This window comes from Cherax quadricarinatus, chromosome 31 (genome assembly GCF_038502225.1).
Source record: "Cherax quadricarinatus isolate ZL_2023a chromosome 31, ASM3850222v1, whole genome shotgun sequence".
NCBI classification, from domain to species: domain Eukaryota; kingdom Metazoa; phylum Arthropoda; class Malacostraca; order Decapoda; family Parastacidae; genus Cherax; species Cherax quadricarinatus.
Window position 1 is genome coordinate 29,598,741 of NC_091322.1, and position 7,192 is coordinate 29,605,932.

At 39.5% G+C, this 7,192-nt stretch overlaps 1 protein-coding gene across 3 annotated transcripts in view; it reads right to left on the minus strand.

Moving 5' to 3' along the window:
* LOC128696841 (late secretory pathway protein AVL9 homolog) overlaps positions 1 to 7,192 on the minus strand; it is a 108,664-nt gene that overhangs the window by 74,722 nt on the left and 26,750 nt on the right. The gene's annotated exons all lie outside the window — the stretch shown is intronic.

The following is a 7,192-nucleotide window of genomic DNA, read 5'->3' on the forward strand; positions in this document are numbered from 1 at the left end:
CAAAAAGGAGTTAAAAAGCATACTGTACCTTATATACATAAGTTTTAAGACTGAACCCAGAAAAACAAATTTTCATGGGCTTCCTCTAAAAACATAAATCAGCAGACAAATCAAAAGTGACTAATGCTGTGAATATTTATTAAAAAGGTGAATGGGAAAACAATTTAGGATTAGGTCGGTATCAGTGACAAGTGCAGCTGTTGCGTAGGTGTCAGAATATCAGAACTCATTTGTGGGGTTTTTAATCATACAATACAGGTTCCATTACATATTTTTGTTTTATCATCAACTGTTTTAAGGAATGTATAACTCACAGACTATGATGGAGTACTCAATACTTTAATTATAAATAACTGGTAACCACCAGGAAACCAAAAATGGAGTAATATAGAGAAACTCTTATGGTGAAGCAACAGTAAGCTAAAAAAAAAAAACTTTATTTACACACACACACACATACACATGTACATACATACATATGCACATGCATGCATACATGTGTATACTTACATGTACACATACATGTGTGTGTGTACACATGTACACATTTGTGTGTGTGTCTGTGATTGCACGCATACATAAAATATTACTCACAATATATGTTACACCAACATTAGAACATGAAGCTAAAATATGGTGTCCTCACCCAAAAAAATACAACATATGCCATCCAGAGTTAAGAAATATGATGTATGGAAAGAGACAAACACTGAGATTCCATTGGTGTCAAACAGAAGGAAAAGAGCAGACATTAGAGTCATATATATGATCAAAAGAGGATACAATTAGATACTGGCAAGATTTTGTAGCACCATCAACAGAGAATAAGTAACAACAGCATCTAAAAAAAAAAAAGTAATGCAGACACAACAAAAAACAATTGTTCACAAAGTGTGTGACAGACAGCTGGAATGATCCAAAATGAGAGTATTTCCAACAATTATTATAACTTTTAAAATTCTATAAAAAAATTCTACAATCTACTGAAGATGAACCACTAAGAGCATAGCTCTCCTCCTGTAGTTACTATTATGTAATTATAAACAGGTAATTTCATACATACACTTACATATACGCTGTATATATAATTAATTCTACTTACACTTGGGTCATACTACACACATATGTACACGTTTATTTATACACACTCATCTGAGTTTTCTCTGATTTTATCTTAATAGTTCTTGTTCTTATTACTTTTCCTTTCATAGCCATGGGGAAGTGGAATAAGAATCTTTCCTCCGTAAGCCATGCATGTTGTAAAAGTCAACTAAAATGCTGGGAACAATGGGCTAGTAACCTCTTTTCCTGTACAGATTACTAAAAATAAGAAGAATAAAACTGCCAAAGTGGGAAGTTTGAATGTGCGTGGATGTTGTGTGAATGATAAGAAAAAGATGATTGTGGATGCTATGAATGAGAAGCAGCTGGATGTCCTGGCTTTAAGTGAAACAAGGTTGAAGGGGGTGGAAGAGTTTCAGTGGAGAGAAGAAAATGGGATTAGGTCAGGGGTTTCAAATAGAGTTGGAGCTAAAGGAGTAGCAATAATGTTGAAGGATAAGCTATGGCAGGAAAAGAGGGAGTATAAATGTATAAATTCAAAGATTATGTGGAGTAATATAAAGGTTGTATGTGAAAAGTGGGTTATAGTAAGTGTACATGCACCTGGAGAAGAGAGAAGTGTAGAGGAGAGAGAGAGGTTTTGGGAATTATTGAGTGAGTGTGTGGGGAGTTTTGAACCAAGTGTTAGAGTACTTGTGGTTGGGGATTTCAATGCTAAAGTGGGTAAAAATGTTGTGGAGGGAGTAGTAGGTAAATTTGGGGTACCAGGGGTAAATGAAAATGGGGAGCCTTTAATTGAGCTATGTGTAGAAAGAGGTTTGGTAATAAGTAATACACATTTTATGAACAAGAGGATAAATAAATATACAAGGTATGATATAGCACGTAATGAAAGTAGTTTGTTAGGTTACATATTGCTGGCTAAAAGGTTGATGGGTAGGCTTCATGATGTACATGTTTATAGAGGGGAAACTAATGTATCGTATCATTATTTAGTTGTAGCTACAGTTAGAGTAAGAGGTAGACAGGACAAGAGGAAAATGGCAACAACAAGTAAGAGAGAGGTGAAAGTGTATAAACTAAGGGGGGAAGAAGTTCGGGTGAGATATAAGCAACTATTGGCAGAAAGGTGGGCTAGTGCAAATATGAGTAGTGGTGGGGGGTTGAAGAGGGTTGAAATAGTTTTAAAAATGCAGTATTATAATGTAGGGAAGAAGTTTGTGGCTATAGGAGGGTGGGTGCAGGAGAAAAGAGGAGTGATTGGTGGAATGATGAAGTAAAGGGTGTGATAAAAAAGAAAAAGGTAGCTAATAAGAGGTTTTTACAAAGCAGAAGTGTTAAAAGAAGAGCAGAGTATATGGAGAGTAAAAGAAAGGTGAAGAGAGTGGTGAGAGAGTGTAAAAGGGGAGCAAATGATAGAGTGGGAGAGGCACTGTCAAGAAATTTTAATGAAAATAAGAAAAAGTTTTGGAGTGAGATAAACAAGTTAAGAAGGCCTAGGAAATGAAAGGATTTGTCAGTTAGAAACAGAGTAGGGGAGTTAGTAGATGGAGAGATGGAGGTGTTGGGTAGATGGCGGGAATATTTTGAGAAACTTTTAAATGTAGACAAAGAAAAGGAGGCGGTCATTTTATGCACTGGCCAGGGAGGTATACCATCTTTTAGGAGTGAAGAAGTGCAGGATGTGAGTGTGGGGGAGGTGCATGAGGCATTACGTAGAATGAAAGGGGGTAAAGCAGCTGGAACTGATGGGATCATTAACAGAAATGTTAAAAACAGGGGGGATATAGTGTTGGAGTGGTTGGTATTTTTGTTTAATGTATGAAAGAGGGCAAGGTACAGAGGGATTGGCAGAGAGCACGAATAATTAATCCCTTTATATAAAGGGAAGGGGGACAAAAGAGATTGTAAATATTATAAAGGAATAAGTTTACTGAGTATACCAAGAAAAGTGTATAGTTGGGATATTATTGAAAGAATTAGAGGTGAGATAGAATGTAGGATTGCAGATGAGCAAGAAGATTTTAGAGTGTATAGGGGATGTGTAGATCAAGTATTTCCATTGAAGCATATATGTGGACAGTATTTAGATAAAAGTAGGGAAGTTTTCATTGCATTTATGGATTTAGAAAAGGTGTATGATAGAATGGATAGGGGAGCAATGTGGCAGATGTTGCAAGTATATGGAATAAGTAGTAAGTTACTAAATGTGAGGATAGTGAGGCTCAGGTTAGGGTGTGTAGAACAGAGGGAGACTACTTCCCAGTAAAGGTGGGTCTTAGACAGGGATATGTAATGTCACCATGGTTGTTTAATATATTTATAGATGGGGTTGTAAAAGAAGTGTTTGGGAGAGGGGTGGGATTAAATTATGGGGAATCAAATACAAAATGGGAATTGACACAGTTACTTTTTGCTGATGATACTGTGCTTATGGGAGATTCTAAAGAAAAGTTGCAAAGGTTAGTGTACGAGTTTGGGAGTGTGTGTAAAGGTAGAAAGTTGAAAGTGAACATAGAAAAGAGTAAGCTGGTAGAGGGTATCAAATGATTTAGATAAAGAAAAATTGGATATCAATTGGAGAGGAGGAGTTTGGAAGAAGTGAATGTTTTCAGATATTTGGGAGTTGACATGTCAGCGAATGGATGTATGAAGGATGAGGTTAACCATAGAATTGATTAAGGAAAAAAGGTGAGTGGTGCATTGAGGTATGTGTGAAGATAAAAAACATTATCTATGGAGGCAAAGAAGGGAATGTATGAAAGTATAGTGCTACCAGCTCTTATATGGGTGTGAAGCTTGGGTTGTAAATGCTGCAGTGAGGAGGCAGTTGGAGGCAGTGGAGATGTCTTGTCTAAGGGCAATGTGTGGTGTAAATATTATGCAGAGAATTTGAAGTGTGGAAATTAGGAGTTTACCTGGAGAGGGTTTCGGGGATCAACGCCCCCGCGGCCCAGTCTGAGACCAGGCCTCATGGTGGATCAGTGTCTGATTGACCAGGCTGTTACTGCTGGCCGCACACAAGCTGAGATATGAACCACAGCCCAGTTGGTCAGGTACTGACTTTAGGTACCTGTCCAGTGCCTTCTTGAAGACAGCCAGGGGTCTACTGGTAATCCCCCTTATGTATGCTGGGAGGCAATTGAACAGTCTTGGGCCCCGGACACTTATTGTGTTCTCTCTCAGTTTACTCGTGGCGCTCCTGCTTTTCATCGGGAGAATGTTGCATCTCCTGCCGAGTCTTTTGCTTTCATATGGAGTGATTTTCGTGTGCAGGTTTGGTACCAATTCCTCCAGGACCTTCCAAGTGTATATTATCATGTATCTCTCTCGCCTGCGTTCAAAGGAATACAGATCAAGGACCTTCAACCATTCCCAGTAGTTTAGGTGCCTTATTGCACTTATGCGTGCCACGAAAGTTCTCTGTACACTCTCTCCAGGTCTGCAATGTCGCCAGCCTTGAAGGGGTTGTTAGTGTACAGCTACAGCAGTATTCCAGCCTAGAGAGCACAAGCAATTTGAAGAGAATCATCATGGGCTTGGCGTCCCTAGTTTTGAAGGTTCTCATTATCCATCCAATTGTTTTCCTAGCGGATGAGGTAGATACATTGTTGTGGTCTTTGAAGGCGAGATCCTCTGACATTATCACTCCCAGGTCCTTCACATTACTTTTCTGCTCTAGTGTATGGTTAGAATTCGTGGTATACCCTGACACATTTTTAATTTCAAGTTTTCCATATCTGAGTAGTTGAAATTTCTCCTCATTGAAATTCATACTGTTTTGAGTGGCCCATTCGAAGATTTGGTTGATGTCCGCTTGGAGTCTCGCAGTGTCTTTGATGGAGGTCATTGCCATGGTGATTCGGGTGTCATCCGCAAAGGAAGACACAGAGCTATGGCTTACATCTCTATGTCAGAAATGAGGATGAGGAATAGAATGGGAGCGAGTACTGTGCCTTGTGGAACAGAGCTTTTTACCGTGGCTGCCTGGGGCTTTACTCTGTTTACTATTACTCTTTGTGTTCTATTTGTCAGGAAACTGTAGATCCATCAACCAACTTTTCTCATTATTCCTTTATCCCGCAAGAGTTAATAAAAGTATTAGTCAGAGGGCTGAAGAGGGGTTGTTGAGGTGGTTTGGTCACTTAAAGAGAATGAATCCAAGTAGAATGACATGGAGATCATATAAATCTGTAGGGGAAGGAAGGCGGGGTAGGGGTCATCCTCGAAAAGGTTGGAGGGAGGGGGTAAAGGAGGTTTTGTGGGTGAGGGGCTTGGACTTCCAGCAAGCATGCATGAGCATGTTAGATAGGAATGAATGGAGTTGGAGTGTGAGCAGGGTAATATTTAGTGAAGGGATTCAGGGAAACCAGTTATTTTTACATAGCCAGACATGAGTACTGGAAATGGGAAGTACAATGCCTGCACTTTAAAGGAGGGGTTTGGGATATTGGCAGTTTGGAGGGATATGTTGTGTATCTTTATAAGTATATGCTTCTAAACTGTTGTGTTCTGGGCACCTCTGCAAAAACAGTGACTATGTATGAGTGAGGTGAAAGTATTGAATGACAAAAATATTTTCTTTTTGGGGATTTTCTTTCTTTTTGGGTCACCCTGCCTTGGTGGGAGATAGCCGACTTGTTAAAAAAATACATAGTATATAATTACAAACAATTCAGAAAATTAAAAGTGAATACAGGAAAGAGTAAGGTTATGAGGATAACAAAAAGATTAGGTGATGAAAGATTGGATATCAGATTGTAGGGAGAGAGTATGGAGGAGGTGAATGTATTCAGATATTTGGGAGTGGACGTGTCAGTGGATGGGTCTAGGAAAGATGAGGTGAATCATAGAATTGATGAGGGGAAAAGAGTGAGTGGTGCACTTAGGAGTCTGTGGAGACAAAGAGGGGAATGTATGAGAGTATAGTTTTACCAACGCTCTTATATGGGTGTGAAGCATGGGTGATGAATGTTGCAGCGAGGAGAAGGCTGGAGGCAGTGGAGATGTCGTGCCTGAGGGCAATGTGTGGTGTGAATATAATGCAGAGAATTCGTAGTTTGGAAGTTAGGAGGAGGTGTGGGATTACCAAAACTGTTGTCCAGAGGGCTGAGGAAGGGTTGTTGAGGTGGTTCGGACATGTAGAGAGAATGGAGCGAAACAGAATGACTTCAAGAGTGTATCAGTCTGTAGTGGAATCAAGGCGGGGTAGGGGTCGGCCTAGGAAAGGTTGGAGGGAGGGGGTAAAGGAGGTTTTATGTGCGAGGGGCTTGGACTTCCAGCAGGCATGCGTGAGCGTGTTTGATAGGAGTGAATGGAGACAAATGGTTTTTAATACTTGACGTGCTGTTGGAGTGTGAGCAAAGTAACATTTATGAAGGGATTCAGGGAAACCGGCAGGCCAGACTTGAGTCCTGGAGATGGGAAGTACAGTGCCTGCACTCTGAAGGAGGGGTGTTAATGTTGCAGTTTAAAAACTGTAGTGTAAAGCACCCTTCTGGCAAGACAGTGATGGAGTGAATGATGGTGAAAGTTTTTCTTTTTTCGGGCCACCTTGCCTTGGTGGGAATCGGCCAGTGTGTTAATAAAAAAAAAAAAAATTTACAAACGGGTAATGACATGTACTGTAAACTAGACACACAAATTTTAATTCTTTTAGTATCTAAGATAGCCAAAATGTAATCAAACAGGGAGAGAGGGGAGAAAATGAAAGTAATTTACTCCCTCCTAGCCTCACAGGCCATCATGCCTAGTCTTAAAACTATGTAGTGCCTTCTCTCCATTATTTTGTCATTACCATCATTCCACTAACTGACTACCCTCAGGCTGAAGAAATACTTCATGGCATCCCTGTGACTCATCTGTGCAACTTACAACCATACTCTCTTGTAACTATTTCTCGCCTCTTAAACAGTATATTTTTGTTCATAGCTTCCACCTGTGTGCCTTTGATTATGGTTCTCTTCTGATATGTAAACAACTATTTTACAACACTAAGTTATGATTTCATAAATTAAAAGAACAAAGATAATGCTATAGTAACATTCAGTGAGTGGAAAAGCAAGCTCTGGAAATTCTTTTCTAAATCCACATAATGATGGAGAGAGTAAAAACTAAAAATTCTTATTAC